This window comes from Arctopsyche grandis, chromosome 1 (assembly GCF_051622035.1).
Source record: "Arctopsyche grandis isolate Sample6627 chromosome 1, ASM5162203v2, whole genome shotgun sequence".
NCBI lineage: Eukaryota > Metazoa > Arthropoda > Insecta > Trichoptera > Hydropsychidae > Arctopsyche > Arctopsyche grandis.
Window position 1 is genome coordinate 4,355,913 of NC_135355.1, and position 22,834 is coordinate 4,378,746.

The 22,834-nt window shown below is 33.7% G+C and overlaps 1 protein-coding gene across 1 annotated transcript in view; it reads right to left on the reverse strand.

The window, feature by feature from the left end:
* The window catches only part of LOC143915144 (uncharacterized), a 117,009-nt gene that overhangs the window by 50,600 nt on the left and 43,575 nt on the right, over positions 1 to 22,834 (reverse strand). Inside the window, exon 2 of the mRNA XM_077435612.1 lies at positions 1,161 to 1,231. The gene's annotated coding sequence lies outside the window, so the exon portion shown is untranslated. The remainder of the gene's footprint in view (positions 1 to 1,160; positions 1,232 to 22,834) is intronic.

Below are 22,834 nucleotides of genomic sequence, written 5' to 3' on the forward strand. Positions count from 1 at the left end.
ATATCTAATATTATTATCGCATCGGTTAAAGCGTATCATATAGCTGAGTACTCGCAGACGTGTCGAACTTGCGGCCCGCGAGCCGCATGCTGCTATCAATGAAACGGAAAACGACTGTTTGAAACCATTACATATTGTTTTATTCGAATTTGAAAGCCTAGAATTATAAATATAGCATATTGTATTTAACCTTTAAAGGACGGAGCGTCGAGATCGAATAAGTGTTACGAACCGGGGTCGAGTAAGACCCCAGTATTTTTTAATCAAGATACAGCTATACTTAATACAAATGGGTTCAATATTTATCTTATTAATCATTTTATACACCAACATAAAAACTTTTTAGTTCTATAGCATGTTTTTGACTTTTTTGTATTAAAAAATAATGACAAGCATCAACATGCAACCGCACATAGGTAAGGCCAACAGGCGACTGCATGACTCAATAGCCACGCGCCAAAAGCGACGAAAACAATAGCTTACGAAAGTATAACTGTCTCTTTCTCTCGCATTGATTCATCAATCAACAAGAATATGCAAGCGAGCAGCCAAAAACATGACTTATCGCTACAGCCTTTAAATCATACTTTGGAACGTAGAAATGTATAAATGTATTTTTTAAGATGTACCCCATTTCTAAATCATACAAAATCTATTAAAATAAAATTCTTGTAGTTCATTCTAGGAATACAAGAATAATAGGGTGTATAGCTTTGAAAACCACATAGTTATTACGAAAAACGTAAAAATTGTGGCACTTGCATATGAAAAATAGTAAAATAATTGATTTTCAAATTGAAAATAATAATTACAATTTGTAATTTATATCAAGATTTTTTCTTCCAAAATAAACTGTATATGTGTATGTATGAATATATATTTTTAATGTAACTCTTTTACAGTTCAATTCATTATATGTAATTTACTGTTCCAATTAGTGTCGTTTCTAATAGAATATAAATTTTTTTGCAAATCATAATTTTTGATAAATATTTTCATTAAATAGAGAGCGTAGTAATGATGCGATTTTGATATAAATTCGAATTTATTTTTATGACCTGTTAAGTCAAAGTTTGTTTGGCACGTCTGACCTATCAGAATATTGTCGAGTAGATCGGTATTTTTCCTAACAAGAAAACTTGTCTTATCAAAGTTTTTACCTTCTAAATTGGTGCCTTTCTACGTCGTAGTCGGGTTTGAAGAACTCATTCCATTCGCATTGCTTTCATTGCTGAAATAAAAAAATAAGTCAACGTTACTAAAGGGAATATACATACATACATACATAGATAGATATAAAACTGCAAAATGTATACACAAATGATATAAAATTCAATTGAGTTTCTGCTACAAAGTTTTCAGCTTTTCCATCATTGAGAATCGTAAATACAAATTCTTATTATAGTGAATTTGCAACTATGTACGTCTGTATTGGTTTGTATCGGAACAGTTAAAGTCTAAATAAAATACGACTTTGTAGCGCAAGTATCGTACGCTCAACAATGGTTAAGGCAAAACGTGTTATCTACTGGGCATATATTTAGCATATAATAGTTACGATATTGCCAACAAATCGTAAATTTGGCGGTTTGATTGTTTAAGTGTGTACAATATGGGCACATTGTAAGTATATATTACATATATAATATTTGGTTGCCAAACAGTGAGTATTACTTCTAATTATATACGTATACTTGGACTTAAATACAAGCGTTGCTTCACCTGTATGGAATAACGCCTCGAATACTAACCTTTCCAAAGTCCAAATAATACAAAATAAAACCCTATAAATAATTTATAATACACCTACATATACATATATACCTACTAACTTGAAAAAACTGCATGCCACAAATAATATTCCGTTTTTTACAGACATTACTAACAAACTAACCAGTAGATTATTCGACAGAATCACCAATAACCATACTAACACACTTGTGAAGGGTCTCGGTGATTACAACAAAATGTCTATACCCTTCAGGTATAACACACAGATTACCTAGACATAATCTGCTTCAGGTCATCGACTTTAGAGATTCTTTAATTAATATTATGTATTAGATGTATTATGAGCATTTATAAGAATTATAAATAGATTTTTGAGCTCTTTTTCCTATTATGATGTATGTACATAAACATTAGAATAATATAATACTATGATTATTAACAAAATTAAATTAAAATTGTAAAATAGAAAATGATCAGTAGATCAGTAGCTATTAAAATAGATATAAGATGTATTGTGAACATAATTTAGTAATAATAAAAAGCATTTAAAAATCAATCAAAAAAATCAAAATACAAGCGCAATTAATTTGCATCGTTAAAAAGATTTCAAAAATCTATACAAAAGGATTTAAAAATATATGTACATATAAATATATATAATTTTTGATATTCTGACATCCTCAACAATGTGCTTGGCAGTCAAAAGGTTGAAAAGTATAAACAAGACAAGAATGAATATATAAAATACATATGTACTACATATGTATTTGACGACCTATAAATGTATTAAGGATTCCAAAAATATCGAAATTTGTCACTACCGACCATACCGAAAAAATATACCCACTACCGGTAATACCAGTAAATACCGATATTGATTAATTTAAGTAATAAGTGTGATTACGTGTAGACTAACTGATAACTAACTAATCAGCTACTTTCTTGAAGCTTCTTATCGTTAACAGTCAGTTATAAATATTAATATATATAGGTATGTATTCGGAAATAGCTTAAGGTTAAGTACGATATTTTCGCATTCTTTATCTTTGATTTTAAATTTAAGTTACGCTTAGCGGCTACTTTGAATAGAATGTGTAACAAGATGTTGAGTTTTGACTCATTCTTCGACTAATTCAAAATAAATCATCAAACATAAAATTGAATTTATTATTTATTTCGGTACTGATGGTAGTCTGTTTTGTACTAACGATAGTACCGAAGGTTGAATTCTAACTAAAAACCGGTATATCCGATTTAGGCAGTACCAGTTTTGGAATCCCTCATATTTATATATGAATATTCAATTACTAAGTAGCATTATTTGCTTCTGGTCAGTTATTGATATATATTCCGATAAATAGGCAAACGGTCAGTAATTATGATCAAGAATTTTGGAAGTAATCCTTTTTTTAATTTGTAGATGCATTTTATTATTACTAAATTATGTTCACATACATCTTATATCTATTTTAATAGCTGCTGATCTAATGATCATTTTCTGTTTTACAATTTTAATTTAATGTTGTTAGTAATTATAGTATAATATTATTCTAATATTAATGTACAGTATATATATATATATATATATATATATATATATATATAATAGGAAAAAGAGCTCAAAAACCTATGTATTTACATACATGGTCAGTAGTACATATCTAGTTATACTGAAATCAAATGATTTTTTGGAGACAAAAGCAAGTGATTTTTTTTTTGTAATTTATAAAATTATCTAAATAATCGACCCAAAATTTTATTGTCTTTTTACACGTCAATTTGAAAGACTTGAACGAGCGTTTTTTATTATATTTTAAAGCGTATTTAATTTGCGATTCACCGTTGAAGTTTGATGTAAAAATATACAAATGAAGATTGAAAAGGTTGATAATCCCGATATTCGATCTCGTGTGTGTCAAATTAGACACATTTCAGAAGAGAGGCAATCCTCCCCTTTTTGCAAGGCATTGATTTATAAGCCGAGTCGCGTGTCGAGAAAGAGACGAGAGATCGATAGATAATTTTGCGTACAACAGTTGCGGCTTTTCCGAATTTTCACATGGGCTCGACGCTTCCGGTTCTGCGGAAAATACTGATTCACAAGTGATTCACCGGAAAAACCGACCGGTGCCCGCTCGTTAATTTTCTTCATCCGTTTCCCCTCACGTTTTCACGAATTCGACTATAGCTATACGTTTGTTTGTTTATTTTTAAATTACAGGTATAATTCGGTCAAATCGTGCGACACTATACAGACATTTGAAGAAACCGGGAAACCGCTCCGTCGCATTTTAATAAACCGGCGATTCATCAAAAGAGACCGCCGGATGCGCATATGGATAAAAAAACATATCAGATTTACATAGCGGATAAAAGAAATAGACATCACACTTGAAACGCCGATTAAAATAATATTTTCGACCACGGATTCCATTTTGGTACAAAGCAAACAAACATAGTGCATTTCTCGCATACATATGTATTTTATATACGCACTTGAACATAACTTGAGTTTTTTTTATGTGAAATGTGAACATGTGAGGTCTTCCAAAACACAAGTAGGCAAGCGTATTTTATAAAGACGTATACTTGTTTAAAAAAAATCTTAATGACGTGATACGTTATTTCTCGGAATTCGACGTTACACTTATCTCTACGAAATTCTTTCAAAAGATTCTCGAGCTTACGACGTCCGACAAAAGATGAAAATCTGTTAAATTTTCTCATAATAATAAAATGCCTGCTATTATTTATGTCATAATTAACCATAAAACTACAGGTGATTTCACGTACTTTGAATACCAACGCCAGATTGACCCGTCAAGAGGTTAAATACACACAATAGGAAAAGGCAGCTTTTTAAACGATCGTTAACTCGGAATATAATATGTAATTACAGTCAAAAATACAGCTATAAAACACACAAAACTTTCAATTATATAAGATTTAATTTAATTTTTAAAATCACTTAGATAAGTGTTCATAATAATAATAACACTAGATTACAATTTTCCATATTTTTCATACTAAACATATTAAATACCGATAACGAAAAATGTTCTTACTTCAAACTAGTTTATTTGATTAAGTAATATTTACTCTATTGTTTTAAGCTTAGAAAACAAACATAATATACTATAATATTGTATCTAAGCTAATCTATAGTTTTCAATCAAGAATCGCCTAATTTTATCTATTTTATATATTTTTATTTTAACTTTCTCCCGCCCGAGTAATGCTGGGCAATTCAGCGGAAACAAATTTACATAAAAAACACGCATGTATAAATTAACATATTCATTTCGATCATAGGCTTAAAAAAATAGGCACAAATCTTTAACTACTCGATTTAATCTATTAGTGAATTAAAAATGGAACATGAGAAAGTATAAAAGCTTTTAATTTTAAGTTTATATGAGATGAGAGTGAAAAAAATAGCTTTAAAACTGTTTAAATGAGTTGCAAAAGGGTGGTAGAAGGCCGTTTATAGATAGCTAGCTGTCATCGCTTCGATTTGACACTTCGATCAAGTTTGTTAATGATTAAACTCCTATATGCTTCAGATTGGAAACAATAGCTTACTTCAATGTTAACTAAGCCCCGCATTTCGGTAAAATATAAAAGAAAAGTCGGCAAAAGGGTGGTAGAAAGCCGCGTATGGATAGTTAGCTGTCATCACTCCGATCTGACACAAGATTCCGATTTTAATTTTAATAATTTCGTTAATGATAAGATCCTATAGCTTCATGTAGGAGACATTAACTTACTTTAATGTTAGCTAACCCCTTACCAATGTTACCAATGTTACTTCAATGTCGGTACGATATCAAATAAAGAATGGAAATGGTTCAAAATCAGATCAAAATTTTTTAAAGGGTAAGGATTTTTATTTATTTATTTTTTATTTATACCAGGAAGGTCTAACAGGTAGCCCCAATGCACCTCCCTGGCCATAAACATTGCACATTTGTTACTAAGGATGCCACTGAACGAACAAAGTGCAAGGTAATAAAACCTAACGTAATTATATTAATTTAATCAGTCAATTAATAATTTAAAGTTCTTTATCAGCAGTTCCGAAATAAAAAAGCAGGTGTTGTTGAAAGATTGCTGTCCAGCAAAATACGACTAAAGTGCGTACATATTAATTAAATTAAATCAATAAGTCATAAAATTATCTCAGGAAACAAAATTACACGGAAAACCGTATAATTATTTAACCTAATGTCGATTTTTTAAATTACAACCCGCTTATACCAGTCGCTAGCTAGTCTATAATTAAAAAAGGTACTAACTACGTGCGTCAAAAAAAACTTTCACATTTTCTGTACATACCAACCAGCATTAGTTTTCATTTTAGCCGTTGAACATTCGATTAATTGAATGATTGCTCGTAAAATTTATGTTAATCCCTCATATAATGTGTATTTTTTCAATATCTAGAATTGCATAGACGGCGAGTAGGTACGACCGGCTTTGGTGTGTCCGTAGATGGTCAAGATTAGTTCCGCGCTCATTATTACTATTATTATTGTTAATGCCTGTACTTGTCGGCGTCCATCCGATGAAGACGAGAAGAATAATAAAAAAAATAAAAAAATAAAAAAAATGAACCATCGGTACTACTTAAAACGTCTTCCATACATGGCTTCCATCGGTCATTAGCTCCCATTGTCGGCTTATTTAGAGTTGTGCGATCCGTTAGGTCGATTTTCCACTCTTGGATTTGTGTCCATGCTGAGGAAAATCCACCGTCACCGATCGATTTTCCACACCGGAGTCGTTAAGGTTGAAAAACGGTCGAAACCGACGGGGAAAATGTTTTGAAACCGTTGAAAATCGCATCGTTGAGCTTGAACGCTCGCATTTGCATACTAGTACTGTGTATAGTGGTCGTCAATTGTACAGGCCCGAGACTTAATGAGTCAGCATACGTAATGTTATCGATTGTGGAATGTGCATTAAACTAAAGCAAGGTAAAATTTCCGCTCCGATACCTAATCTTAAGCAGTTTTTACTCTTTAAAATGCGAAGAAAACTCTTTATTTTCACATTTTTATTTAAAACCCTTTTAAAACTCAGTGCTGGGTTTCATTTCTAAACTTGCTACATTGCAATGAGTAGTAAGATTTGAAGTTACATATTTACCTTTACTACTAATTATAATTCGGTTCATTTAGAAATGAAACAAAGGAGCTAAAGCTTTAATATTTGAAATAATTATAAATAAAAAATAAAATTATTCATATTTTGTTCAGAAAATTTAATGACCTTGATCTGTATATTACACTCGTCGCATTGGTGCGATCTGTAATAATAATAATAATAATAGCTTTTATTCTAGACGATGGGGAGAATAGTGCAATCCCCAACGCCCATATAAATAATATATAGATAGTAAAAAGAGTATTAATAAGCTTATTGTAAAAAACGAAATGTATGTAAGCTTATTGTAAATCATATTAACAATTCGATACAACATAACTTCTTATTGAATACTTTTCTCGCAGATAAAACTCCGTGAAGAGATATACTTTTAGCCGTGAAATGTCAGATCTGACATATTTGGCCATAAATCAATATATATATCGTGTATTACATTACATGAAGCTAGACGCCAAATTTGAAATTTATATATACATATGAGAGTTAAAACTATTAATATTTAAATATTAGAGATAACGAGAACCTATTGAGCAAATTTCATAAAATATATAGTGAATTATAGGCGTTTAAACAATTAAAATCTGAAATGGCCATATCAAGGCGAAAAGGTTGAAAATAGATTATGGTAGCTTGCCGTACCGTCATAGACGTCACCGTAACCGAGATTCTGGATATTTGATACGCATTGTATACGATATTTTATCTCCAACGTAATGGCAGACGATACATTAACGTATATTGATGACCAAAATGAGCAATATGACAAAGTATGAAAACGATCGGATAAGAGATAAGAGATATAAAAAATGACCACTAACACGAAAACCATGTGAACTTAATAATAGGTAAGTAAAAATAGTAAACAAAAATAAATAAATAAGTAAATATATATGTAAATATTACTCATAATAAATAATAATAATTTAATGTCTATTTAAGGCGGTCGGTGTAGTTCCATCCATCGAACATACAATGAAGAATGCAAATGAGAAGATGCAGCAGCAAGAAGATAATTAGGCGATAAAAATTATTTATTATTTATTAATAGTTTTGGACCATTGTGGCATTACAGGAAGAACCTAATGCGCCACAATGGCCTACATTTGATAAATATATGATGGAGGAACCGCTTCAACAACAAAATCAGATAAATAGGCAAACTCTGATCTGAAAAGTCTGATCAGTAACATTAAAGATTATACTCAGAATAAATTATTTTCAATCGAGGTCAGCTCATGAGATCGAACGTGGCGACCAATCGGTGCTTAGTATCAACGCAATTGCCGAGCTATGCTGCTGGCTAATTTTAAACCATACTAAAAACAAACTTGTAGATGCTTGAATTATACTTTGTATAATAATAGCATTCCAAAGTTGAGTTGTACAATTTGAATATATGTGTGTAATTCTTTAGTACGAAATTTAGAGGGTCCTCGTCAAATGACGCAGTATAATACGAGAACATATGAGCGATAATCAAGAACACGTTCCAGAATGCAGAATATGAGTAACGAGCGGTAATTATTAAGCGATGCTCTCATGATTTATGCAAGAAGTATTTCGCTATCGCCTGTCTAATGAATGCAACGCTCTCGCAATCAGAAATTGTAATGTCGAGACATTAGTCTTGGCCATTTTGCTCAGCAGTAATATATGCATATACATACATATGTACATACGTACTATATATGTAATAATATGAAATAAAGCGGGTCGCACACACACGCATATACATATCTACGTACATACATATACATATATTTCAGCTCTGGAACAAGTGGCGAGATTAAGCTTCGGCAATGAAAGCTCTCCTCTTCCTCTTTCTATTCCAGTCTCCCTCTAACTACGGTTATAATTGATACTTTCGTGAAAGCTGCCAGATGGGGAGCTTTCGCCGGAGCAACTTACACTTGTACCCCCTCGTGCGTATGCTTCAACTTTTAATTTAAACTGTACTGCGAGTACTGGGATCTGGGAGGGTTTAATTTATGCCCAGTGTTAAAGAAAGGTCTGGGGAAAAAATCTGGCGAGGCCAACACGTGACTTTCTATGTACGTGTTGGTACGTGTCAAAACTTATATTTCAATACACCTGGTGCGTCAAGATTAGTCAGTATTTCTATCTAATCCACCTATGTACCTACCTGCATATGTATATGGGAGTTTGAGCTAGGTTAGATTAGATTTAAGCTAGATTTATGACACGTTTAGAATGAATTTAGACTAAGTCAACACCGAGGTATGTGGTATTTGATTAGTTTTAGGCTAAATTGCGGCTAAGTACTCTTAAAGTTTACATATGTACGTTTAATGTGGGCGAAATTGAGCTAAGGTTAGGTTTCATTTGGTTTAAGAATGGATTTAATCCAAGCTAATACCAAGGTCAAATACTAAGGTAAGTGGGATTTGATTAGTTTTAGATTAATTTTCGGCTAAGTATGCTTAAAGTTTAAAGTTAAGGAATGAAAATGAAACTGAATTAAGGTTCAGTTTCGTTTGGTTTAACCCTTTGCCCGCGTCACCAAATTTAGCGAACATGCCCTGTACTTGCTTTTTGCTTTTTGCGGATTTTGTTATCGCGTTTTCGACTATAAATATAGGTTGTAATATTTTTTTGAATTTTACAACCTATATTTATTTTTTTTGACTTCTGCCATCTATTGAATTTGGTAAAGTATACATTTAGTAATATTTTCAACCAAGTTATAAAATTTTAACACAATAGACGGCTCTTTTACAGGTTGAAACTTCCAAAAATCTATGCGTGTCTCGCGCGCTGAGGACATGTTCGCTAGGACATGTATAGTAGTCGTACGCGGTGGAAAGGTTAAGAACGGATTTAGTCCAAGTATATTTAACCAAGGTATGTGGGATTTATGTGGGGAAGTTTTAATCTAAATTTCGGCTAAGTATACTTTAATCGGTTTAAGGATGGATTTATTCAAAGTTGAGTTTAAAATTGGTTATTGATATTTTTAGGTTAAATTGTTACGTTTATTTTAAGTTTTCCATCAAAGTTTAGTCCATGTTTAATCCCGATTTAATATTGGATTGGACAATGGTTATGTTAGGCTAAAGTTAAGAACGGATTTAGATCAAGTTAAGGCCGAGGTATGTGGGTTTTGATTAGTTTTAGGTTAAATTGAGGTTAAGTATACTTTTGGTTTAAGAATGGATTTATTCTAAGTTGAGTTTAAAATGGGTTATTAATATTTTTGGGTTAATTTTATGTTTAGTTTTAGTTTTCCATCAAAGTCTTAGTTTAATCTAGGTCAAATCTTAGATTGGGCTTATGTTAGGTTAAGATTAAGCTTGGATTAATATTATGCTAATTATTAAGGTATGTAAATATTTCAGTATGCATCATCATCATCATTTACAGCCATTCACCATCCACTTTTGTATGAAATACACACATTTGTTTGTTATCAAATAAACATTGATTTTAAACTGAATATGGTCCATATAAGTCGTAACTATTTAGGTTTAGATTCGGTTTAAATCTAGGTTGAAATTAAGTACGTAGTAAATGTATATAAATAAGATTTACAGAAATGATGTATAATTAATTAGCTATGTATGTAAGATCTCACAAATATACACAAGTTATTACACATATTAAATTACATCAGTAATTTTACTAAAGCCTCAACTTTTCACGATTTTTTCGAAAATTCGAATAACAAAAATGTTAAGCTTAATTACATCGAGGAAAAACCACTCATTTGTAGAAAATTACAAACCTCACCAACACTAAACCTTTACAAAACACAACACCGAAAGCAATAACTCAAACTTCCGGATTGAAACAAAACATCGAACGAATGCAGCGAGCAATAATAGATCGACCATTTGTCTTAAACATTGTAAATTCCAGTCTTCAGACTTCGATATATGTATATCGAGAACGAAAATTCAATTTGGTATTCCGTCGACGTCGAGAAACCCCGACAACTATCCAAAGACCGAAAATGTTTACCAAACAACGTTCCGAATTCGGGGAATGGCTTCTTTAAAGTCAAATCAAAACACAACCAAAAATCAAAATCTCAAACCGAAACATCGAACCACAAATTTCCCACATACATACATAATATGCCGGGAATTTTAGAGCAACCCTCGCACCAATTAACCGGGGGGGTGAGCCCAACAAGCACCCCCCATAACCCACCCATTCAAATCACTTTCAATTAGCATACGTTTAACGATAACGACGCGTCGTTATGAAAAGCTCCGCGTCATAAATACGCATGTTTCGTAATACGTATGTAAGTTTTTCACATTTTCCACGTGTCTAAATCGATATCGATATATCTGGCGTGGTCCTGGAGCTGTCTGAAACTAATTAGTGAGCAGATACGCTTCCGGGTGTGTCAAATTCGTATTGAACTGTCAACTTGTCTCTCGTATGTGTGTCATAACTAGTCGAGCTCGACGAAGACGACACGCCTGATTTATAACGAGGCATTTCATTACGGAAGATGGATGCTTTAATTGAAAATCAAAATTGATATTACACGCAAGCTTTTTATCTGTTTTGTTATGCCATTGTCGGTGTGACAGTGAACTGTGTCAATATCCGTTAAATGTGTGCTCGCTTTACGGTTATCTACAACGCTTCCAAAAGCAAACTTTTAAGCCGTTAAAACCGTAACATAAAATAAATATGTGACGTGTATTTTATTGAATTTGTCAACATACATACATAAAATGCTGGTCTATATAATCGAACATGAACACTTTATGCCTTTTCAGATCACTCCAAAGCCACTACTAAAAGTGTACTACATAATACAGATACAGCACAATGATACAATAAATACAAGCATTTTTTATACAATGCCAAATCGTACAAACGTACGTCATCCACAGTGACAGCTATGGAGAAATATTTGCAGCATTTTATTATAGAAATTTGAAGAACCTCAAGACTTGCAAAAGAGATTGGAAATTAGCTTGAGATTTGCTTATTTAAATTAGCTTGAGATTTGCAAAAGAGATTGGAAAGAAAAAGCCAATTTAAAGAATCCGTTTCAATGAAAATTAGATAAAAAAAAGTTTTTTAAAAACATACCTCTTCCATAATTGATTTTTTTCCCTTCTATTTTTAATATATGTAAATGAAAAGTGCTACAATTACAATGAAGAAACCAATGATAGACTTCAATGAGAGGATTAGTGAATTATCATATAAAAAAAAGTTTTTTAAAAACATACCTCTTCTATAATTTGTACATAAAATTATTATGTTGAATAAAAATACCAATAATTTTATTTTACTACCGTCATCTATGTATGTTTAAAACTAAAAACTGTATAGACGTCAGGCACTTTTCAGAAATTCAAATTTCAAATTATAGATATTTTTGCACCATCATAATGGCGGAGGATCCATTTACTTAAATTGATGACCAAAATGAGCAATATGGCAAAGTATAAAAACGATCGAATAATAGGCAATTTTTTCGACGAATAATAGGCAAGTGAAACGTAAAGGAGGTATGTAAAAAATTGGCTAACACTGAAATGAAACGATCGACCTGGAGTCACAATCCAAGGTCTGGCCAACAGCTACTAGTGGAAATCGAACCCGTGACCACTCCGCTCGAAAGCATAATATGCTAACACTAGTCCACGCTGCTGGTTAAATGATTTCTGCATGAGCAAAAAACATCGAAAGCCGGGTACGATTCTATACGTCTACACCTTATGAGTAATTTTGTTCCTGGTCATTCCAGGTCAACCAGAAGCAAATAAGAATTCACTCACTAATACCTACATATTAAGAGTATTCAATACGTGATGATACAGTCAAAAGTATTCATATTTTTCCTCAAGACGGCGCCTTTTCCTCAAGACAACGCTATTCTCCTCAAGACAACGCTTTACATTTTGAAAGATTGCGCCAGTTACTCAAGCAATAAAATCACTATGACCAGACCCATAACCGGCAACCGATCTCACTATTCGGGTGACTTTATAGCTCGGGCAACCGGTGAGTTGACTGGTGTGGCATGCTCCTTACAACTGCCTACATTTCATCTGGTCGCGCAACAAAATCACTCACCGAGTTGCCCGCAAGTCGCCCGGTGTGGCCGAGCTTATTCGTAGTTTCCAGCTACAATGAGCGTAATGTCATGTCTTATTATTTCGACAAGTTTCTGCTACATGTCTTCAAATATGGATAACACCATTATCGATCACTCTCCTATCTATGCCATAGCTATGTTATGTCTAATTTCTTTAGTTATTATTTTGTTTATTTTCTTTTCTGTTATATTTTTGACCATTGTGGCGCATTAGGAATTAAACCTGTAATGCTACAATGGTCCAAACTTTAAATAAATAAATAACGTGGATGAAATAACAACGAAAACACTAAAGGGAGTAAGTTTTGCCAAGGAACACTGGGATATAGATTTGGCGTACCGCAGTAAGTCTTGTGTTTATTTTTTATGTGTGAAACTATTTAATTATAGGCGTTTAAACAATTAAAATTGATAAGGCCGTGTCATGGCGAACAGTTTACGCCTTGTTAAACAACGCTTGTTAAACGTCAGGAAGATTTACTTTCCCTGTTTTTAAAACAAGAAGCTACACGCCAAATTTGAAATTTATATATACATATGAGAGTTAAAACTATAAATATTTATATAATAGAGATAACGAGAACCAATAGAGCAAATTTCATAAAATATAGAATTATAGGCGTTTAAACAATTAAAATCTTATATCGCCATATCAAGGCGAACAGGTTGGAATATACGGGACGAATGCTTATTAAACGTCAGGGAGATTTACTTTCCGCGTGTTTAAAACGCGTTGTATACGATATTTTATCTCCAACGTAATGGCAGACGATACATTAACGTGTATTGATGACCAAAATGAGCAATATGGCAAAGTATGAAAACGATCGGATAAGAGATAAAAATGACCACTAACACGAAAGCCATGTGAAACGTAAAGGAGGTTAGTAAAAATAAATACGTGCCGCTTTCCTCTCTGTGCGTCTTAGCCGTAATGGTAAGAATACACACAAAAGTGTGGCATAGGATGTGCTCCTGGTTTCCAGCATTGATGGGCGTATCCTCATGTCATTTTTAATTCGTACGATCTTATTATTTCGACAAGTTTCAGCTACATATCTTCAAATACGAGAATCACCGTCAAATCAATGTTAATACTATGATAAAATATCACCAAAAACACTCTAAAGGGTGATTTTTGCCATGAATTGCGACGGTATAGATTAGGCGTGCTAGCGTTTTTTTCTGAATATATAAAAAATATCTAAAAACTAAAACACGTGTACCACTCTTTGTCTGTACCTTTAGAATGAAACAACCCACAACACAAGGGAATGTAGAAAATTGAATGTGTAGCCACTGAACGAGGCACACACTTCACCAGACACACAGTGACGTGCACGATGCACCCGAAAGATTTACAGGATCGCGATACAAAACTTCCCCTCATTATTGGACCTCCATTCTTTCGGAAGTCGTAAAAGCGATCGGGGGATGTACACACTCGCCACGGACAAGACTCGGTCTCGTCTCCTGCGCCGTCGACCCTCTTGTTTTTTATCATTGGTAAAATTTAAGTGCAGACACTTCCGGTAAAGATGGTAATTTATCGTTTCACTCCCCTCACTTTTGTGTAAGGGTGGCTTTTCCGATCGCCGCACCCGACGATTTACTCCACTACGCCTTTTCAATTTTACAGTCACCCAGTTGAATGATAGCCACGGCGATATACCCAGTCGGTACTGAGTGCTAAGACAAAATGGATCTCAACTTAATAAAAGATATGTAATTCAATTTACAATAGTGTCATAGAGAATTTCCCGTCTTCTTTTTTGAATTTGATTTCAGACATCAATGACAAAATAGCAGAGGCGAAAGGTACAAACAAATAGTGGTACGTGGCACGTGTTTTTTTTTAGATATTTTTGGAAATGCAGAAAAAACGCTAGCACACCTAATCTATACCGTCGCAATCCTTGTAAAAGCTCACACCCTAGAGTTTTCGGTGATATTTTATATTTGTATTAACATTGGTTTGACAGTGATCGATAATGGTGATTCCCGTATTTGAATATATGTAGCAGAAACTTGTCGAAATAATAAGATCGTACGAATTAATAATAACATGAAGATACGCCCATCAATGCTGTAAACCATTAGCACTTCCCATGCCACACTTTTGAGTGTATTCTTAACATCAAGGTTAAAACACACAGAGAAGAAAGCGGCACGTGTTTTGTTTTAGATAGTTTCACACATGAAAAATAAACACTAGACGTACTATGGTACGCCAAATCTGTACCACAGTGTTCCTTGGCAAAACTTACCCCATAAAGTGATGCATGATCAAGTTATTAAATGCAGGATCAAGATCAATCAACTCAGTAGTGACCCTTGTTGGACTCTAACCTGCACGCCGAACATATGTATTGCTTCCCGAATTCGCGAGAGAGAGGCGATACCGGTTTTATTAGCTATAACATAATTTGTACCATATTACACCAAATATGACAACTCCAAGCTTTAGACCACACTATTGTACGGAATCAATGATCCAAACGGCTTTGTTTATGCAATTTAGAGCATCTTTTCCGGGAACCGAAATATATATTACTTAGATGTCGAACGATAAACAAAGCCGTTTGGATCATTGATTCCGAACAAAAGTGTGGTCAAAAGCATGGATTCATCATATTTAGTGTAATATGGTACAAATTATGTTATTGCTAATAAAATCGGTATCGCCTACCTCTCGCAAATTCTTGAAGCAATGGTTCCCGGAAAGATGCACTAAATTACACTGAATAGTAGCGCAGTTTCGAAAAGACATCGTTTTCAAAGGCGCTCAAAAAGAACTTACGCAATAGAATTTCATAAAAAAAAAAGGTTAGAACCCTCGGATAGCATACAAATACCCCTTGGCGCTTTTTACAAACCTCCTTTACGTTTCACTTACGATTACAATTCAGGAAAAGATTTGCCTCTTATCCGATCGTTTTCATACTTTGCCATATTGCTCATTTTGGTCATCAATATACGTTAATGTATCGTCTGCCATTACGTTGGAGATAAAATATCGTATACAATGCGTATCAAATATCCAGAATCTCGGGTACGGTGACATCTATGACGGTACGGCAAGCTACCATAATCTATCTTCAACCTTTTCGCCTTGATATGGCCATTTTAGATTTTAATTGTTTAAACGCCTATAATTCACTCTATATTTTATAAAAGTTGCTCTATAGGTTCTCGTTATCTCTAATATTTAAATATTTATAGTTTTAACTCTCATATGTATATATAAATTTCAAATTTGGCGTCTAGCTTCATGTAATGTAATACACGATATATATTGATTTATGGCCAAATATGTCAAATCTGACATTTCACGGCTAAAAGTATATCTCTTCACGGAGTTTTATCTGCGAGATAAGTATTCAATAATAAGTTATGTTGTATCTAATTGTTAATATGATTTACAATAAGCATACAATAATACATACAATTATTTTTAGTTATCGGCTGATTTAATTTATCTGATGATTGAAAAGTTCATTTCTGTAAATACATAAACTCATTTATAGACAATCGTACATTGATAAGCTATTTTTAAAGCAAATCATTAATTCAAAATAATAATTTATATATCTTAATATTATATACAAAACTAAAAAAGAGGTTTGTTTGTAAAAAACTTATCTTTTGTGGAGTTCTATTGCGTTAGTTCTCCTTGAGCATCTTGGAAAGTTTGGATGTCTCGAGAGTGCAACTATCTCGAGTGCAGTTTTCCCTCAATGAAGCTTTCACGAAATTTTGTAACTTTAGTTTGTTTTCGCCCATATGCTCACCGGTACACAGTCTATACTGCTGGTTAATTTTATCATAGATTTATAGAGCGAGCTATAGATGATTTGATTCCGTTTGAACCGACATATCTACATACATATGTATCTATGCAAACAAATATTCGATTATTGTTCAACATGACATGCGTGTTGCCTTGTCAAATACCACTCCTAAACAAGTACTTTATAATTTGATCAAAGAGCTCGCCTCATCCCATCATACATACACGGCTATGAAATGATACATATACATATTTAGAGTCGGCATTATTATCTATCAGAGCAGTGACAATTAACAAAGCGTGACCGAAGCCAAAGCTCTTTACACGAGCTTTGGCGTTCCTTTCGCTTATCGGATACGAAGATTTAATGAATGCTCGAACATTGATTGTGTACCAGATTGGCGTTAGGCACGCACCGCTCCCTTATTCTTAGGCTTGATAGCCTCCAGATAGCACTGCTAATGGCGTTCTTGTGCTTCGTACCGAAAAGCACCGATAACGCCTATAAAGCTCACCTGGTCTGTCTGTCCGATCAGGTACGTGCATACAAACGCGAAAGCTTTCCGGCGAACTTACCCGCGAATGGCGTGGCGTATCTGCACTTTCCATGTCGTCGATTCGGCTATTTTTGAAAAAGAAATGAATTAAATGCGCATTATATAAAATAAATGCGCATTTATCGAAAGCATTCCATAAAATTTATGGGAATTAAAAAAATATATATCTAATATATAATTTCAAACGAGACTTTGTATGTATGTTATGTCAAGTTTTGGTTCGTAGAATCTGTGAAATTTTCTATGACGACGATATCGATATTTATTTATTTATTTTTTACATACATATTTTGACATACATACATATATACAAATATACCAGGAAGGCTTAACAGGTAAACCCCAAATGCGCCTTCCTGGTCCACATAATTATTACATAGATACATGTAAATCTAAACAATATCTGACATCTATCGTCAGATATTACAAATATCGTATTTTACGATAAATAACGATGAATAACTTTCATGTAACAATACGAATTTTATATTCGATAAACAACCACAGAGACATCTATGGTGAGCAATATGGCGAAACCTAAGATATAACAATAACTTAACAGAAAATTGGGAAGGAAACGCCAATTTTACAGGAATCGTTTCAATGAAAATCAGAAAAATTGGCAAATTCTGATAAGAAACGATCGACCTTGACAAATCAAGGTCTCGCCATTAGCGAGACTTAGCGGGAATCGAACTCGTAACATCAAGTACGAGATAATTCAACATTCATCACTAGAGCACGCTACTGGTTGATATCGATTTCGATTCCGTTTTCGATCCCTATTTCTTTTTCAATTCCGATTTCGGATTCCTTTTTCCATTCGGGATCCGGACTCTTGTTTCAGTTTCGGTTCCGGATTCGATTTTTCAGTTCCGAATCCGGATTCCTTTTTCAGTTCCGATTGCGATTTGAGTTCCGATTCCCGGTTCCAATTTCAGTCCCTGTTCCCTTATATATTATTTATAAGGGATTATTTAACCTGCTTTCTGGGAGCCTTGATGTTTTTACTGCATCATACAGTTCTGTCAGGCAGCATATTTTAAATGACTTCTAGCTACATATGTACATACTTACACATATTGTTTTCATTTTGTAATTTTATTATTTAGCATAATGTGTATGTATGTTGGTTTTATCTTTATTTGTATATGTATGCTATTTTTTATTTTTATATATATGAGTAATTTATCTTTATTTATGTGTTTATGTGTATATGCATGTATAATGTTTGTATGTATATGGATGTATGTATTGTGTGTGTATATGTATATGTATATATATATATATATATATATATATATATATATATATATATATATATATATATATATATATATATATATATGTATATGTATGTATATGTGAATATATATATATATATATATATATATATATATATATATATATATATATATATATATATATATATATATATATATATATATATATATATATATATATATATATATTATATATATATATATATATATATATATATATATATATATATATATATATATATATATATATATATATATATATATATATATGGAGTTCGGTCTTTCGTGTCATGCGGGGAAGACGTGCTTCTGCGTTCTTCCCGCTATTACTCGCTTAAACCCGGCTATTGCACGAAATTTAATCTAAAAATTTAACCATCTAATCACTTATTTTACTAATTGCATCCTAGTATAATTTAAGTGTAAAAATAAACAGACGATCGGCCGTTAACAGCGTTTTTAATATCAGTGATTGCGAAAAATTTTGTGTTAATTTTGTGTCAGTTACAAAAGCGTATACGAACGAGATACATCTCCCTACCTGAATACAAAAAAAATAAGGGTCGCCAGTCAAAATTCGGTCCCACAGAAGCAATAAATCTTCCACATAATTGCTTTCAGACAAAAATTTTTAACGAACTTTACTTAATAGAATAATAGCAAACAGAAACGGTGTTTCCCAACTGTCTAATAGTTCTTTTTCATATTTAATTTATATTAAAGTAATTCGTGTAATTTTATATTCTTTACTAAATTTATTATTAAAATATTAAATTGCAAAAAATATTAAATTGCAAACCGCACTCACATATATAAATCCGTTGTCTCCAAAGAGGCGTCTCACGATAAAGATCTGTAAAAAAGTAGTATAACAATTGCTAATCTATTATTATCATAACTAACTACTTTCACTTACAAAGTAACCCTGTTAAATGGCATGTAATAACTCATAAGTGATCCAAGTGATACCTAGGATGACTATCTGTCAAAGCTGACCACAGAGAAGAGTCTATGGCGGTAAGAACTCACTCCTTGAATGGAAATCTCTCTCAAGTACCGCCTTTTTCTCAACACATCTTGGATAAATGCGAGAAAAATAATATCCAAACCTCCAACAAGGTAAGAGTGACGATGGATGATAGCTTAGCTAATAGAAACCTGTATTTAGCCACGTACAATGTAAGAACGTTATCGAGTGAAGGAAGTGTGCTTGCATTAGAGAATGAATTAGAAAATATCAAATGGGATATAATAGGACTTAGTGAAGTAAGACGAAAACAGCAAAACCAAATAATCCTAAAAAGTGGTAACTGTCTCTACTGGAGAGGGCTACCAAATGGTAGAATAGGAGGAGTAGGGTTTCTTATCAATAAGAGAATAGAAAGAAATATTATAGAAATAAGCGACATATCGGAACGTATATGCTATATAGTATTAAGAATCTCGAGCAGGTACACTTGTCAAATCTTCCAAGTGTACGCCCCCACATCTAGCCACCCAGACGAGGAAATAGAAGACTTCTACGAAAAAATACAGGACGCATACGATAATAGCCGTCACCACTTTAAAATAATCATGGGCGACTTTAACGCAAAAATAGGACAAAAGGCAAATACTGAAAGAGCAGTAGGCAATTTTGGTACCGGCCAAAGAAACGACAGAGGCGATCGCCTCATAGAATTCGCAGAACACAACAGGCTCTTTATCACTAATTCATTTTTCAGGAAAAACACCAACAATAAGTGGACTTGGGAGAGTCCTAAAGGAGACAGAAACGAGATCGATTTCATCCTAACAAATGCCCTGCACTCCGTTAAAGACGTTAGTGTTTTAAGTAAAGTAGATATAGGTAGCGATCACAGATTAGTCCGTGCCAAGATGGCCATTAATATAAATTGCGAACGTAGGAAATTAATAAAAGGATGCAGTAACTCTCCAGATTTCGCTCAACTAAGGTCTAGGAAAAAGGAATTCGAACTCGAACTTGGAAATCGATACGGGAAATTAAACCCAGAAGCAGACATCGAGGAATTGAACACTGTAATTAGTTCGGTTCTAACCTCAACAGGTAAGAAATTAGGTGGATTCAGGAAACAGATTAAATTAAGCAAAATTTCAGCGGAAACAAAAAACCTAATTAAGCATAAAAGGAATTTAGATAGGGATAATAATAAGCAAGAATACAATCTAGTAAATAAGGAAATTAAAAAGAGAATAGTCAGGGATGTCAGGGATTTTAACAGCAAGCTAATAGAAAATACCATTAAGAATAACCGTAGCCTGAAAAAGTGCAAACAGGATCTTTTCTTAGGCAAAAACCAAATGATCGCAATCAGATCAGAGAGCGGAGTAATAATTAGGAATAGAGAAGAAATCATAGACAGAGTTTACACGTTCTATGCAAAACTATACGAGAACGACAACGGCCAATTCCCCGCTCTGGAATCGACACACGGCCAAAGGGTTCCTGCAGTATTGCCTAGCGAAGTAGAGGCCGCGCTAAAAACTGCAAAGAACGGTAAAACCCCAGGGGAAGATAATATTCCCATTGACTTACTAAAATGTGGCGGCCCCCCCCTAATTAATATCTTAGCTAGGCTTTTCAGCAAATGCATCCAGAACCAAGTTATACCAGAAGGATGGAATAACGCAACTATCATTTTAATACACAAAAAAGGCGACAAAAGCGATATCAAGAACTACCGACCCATTAGTCTACTTTCAGCGGTCTACAAGCTCTTCACGAAGGTTATTACAGAAAGGCTGAAGAATATCCTCGACGAGAACCAACCTATAGAGCAGGCAGGGTTTAGGGCAAATTTCAGCACAATGGACCACCTCCAAGTAGTTGGCGAACTAATCGAGCGCGCCAACGAATATCAACGGCCATTGTGCCTAGGTTTCGTCGATTATGAGAAAGCCTTCGATACAGTTAGTCATAATGCAGTACTTAACGCTCTAAAAACACAGGGAGTGCCGGAACCCTATGTGGGACTGTTAGCTGCAATATATAAGAATGCCACAGCTTCGGTTAAAATTTTTTCAGGTACAGATAGATTTAGCATAGGAAAAGGAGTAAGACAAGGAGATACAATCTCGCCCAAGTTATTCAATGCGGTGCTTGAGGGAGTTTTCAGGAAATTGGATTGGGATACAGCCGGAGTAAGCATCAATGGTCGCTTTTTGAGTCACCTTCGGTTCGCAGACGATATAGTTTTAGTAGCTCGTGATTCAGCTGACCTACTTATCAGACTAACACAGCTGGACAGGGAAAGTAGAAAAGTAGGATTAAAAATTAACGTAGATAAGACTAAACTAATGTTCAATAGTTATTGCATGCCTGATAGCATCCCCTTAGATGATAAACCAGTAGAAGTAGTAAATAATTATTTATATTTAGGTCAAATAATTGACATGTCTGGTAGTAAAAATGAAGAGATAAAGAGACGTATGAAATTAGGGTGGAGTGCATTTGGACGGATGAATGCTGTTTTTAAATCAAAAATGCCACTCTGCCTGAAGAAAAGGATCTTTGATCAATGCGTTTTGCCAGTGATGACGTATGGATGTGAAACTTGGACACTGAACGCCAAGATGCAAAATAAAATCCAATGCACTCAAAGAAGTATGGAACGCTGTATGCTTGGCATAACGAGGAAAGACAGGAAGCGGAACACGTGGGTGAGAAATATGACAAGGGTAGTGGACATAGTGGATAGAGTGAAGAGATTGAAATGGCAATGGGCGGGTCACGTAGCTAGGAGGATGGACGAAAGGTGGACAAAAGAAGTGCTTGAATGGTACCCGAGAGAAGGCAAAAGAGTAAAAGGAAGACCGCAAGGAAGATGGGTGAACGAAATTAGGAAAATGTGCGGAATGAGATGGATGAGTGTTGCGCAAAACAGAGACGAGTGGAAGCGTGTTGGAGAGGCCTTCATCCAGCAGTGGATGGCGAATGGCTGTAAATGATGATGATGATGATATATATATATATATATATATGTGTGTGTAGGTGTGTATGTATGTATATGTATATGTGTATTTTTATATTTATGTATGTATGTATGTGTATTTGTGTATACGTGTAAGTATTTGTGGATGGCGCATTAGGTTTACCTGTTAGGCCTTCTTGGTTTAAATTAAATAAAAAAAATATAAGAATTGTATCGATAAGAATTTCAGTAACCGATGCGTTGAGTTTCAGTTCGATAGGACTAAC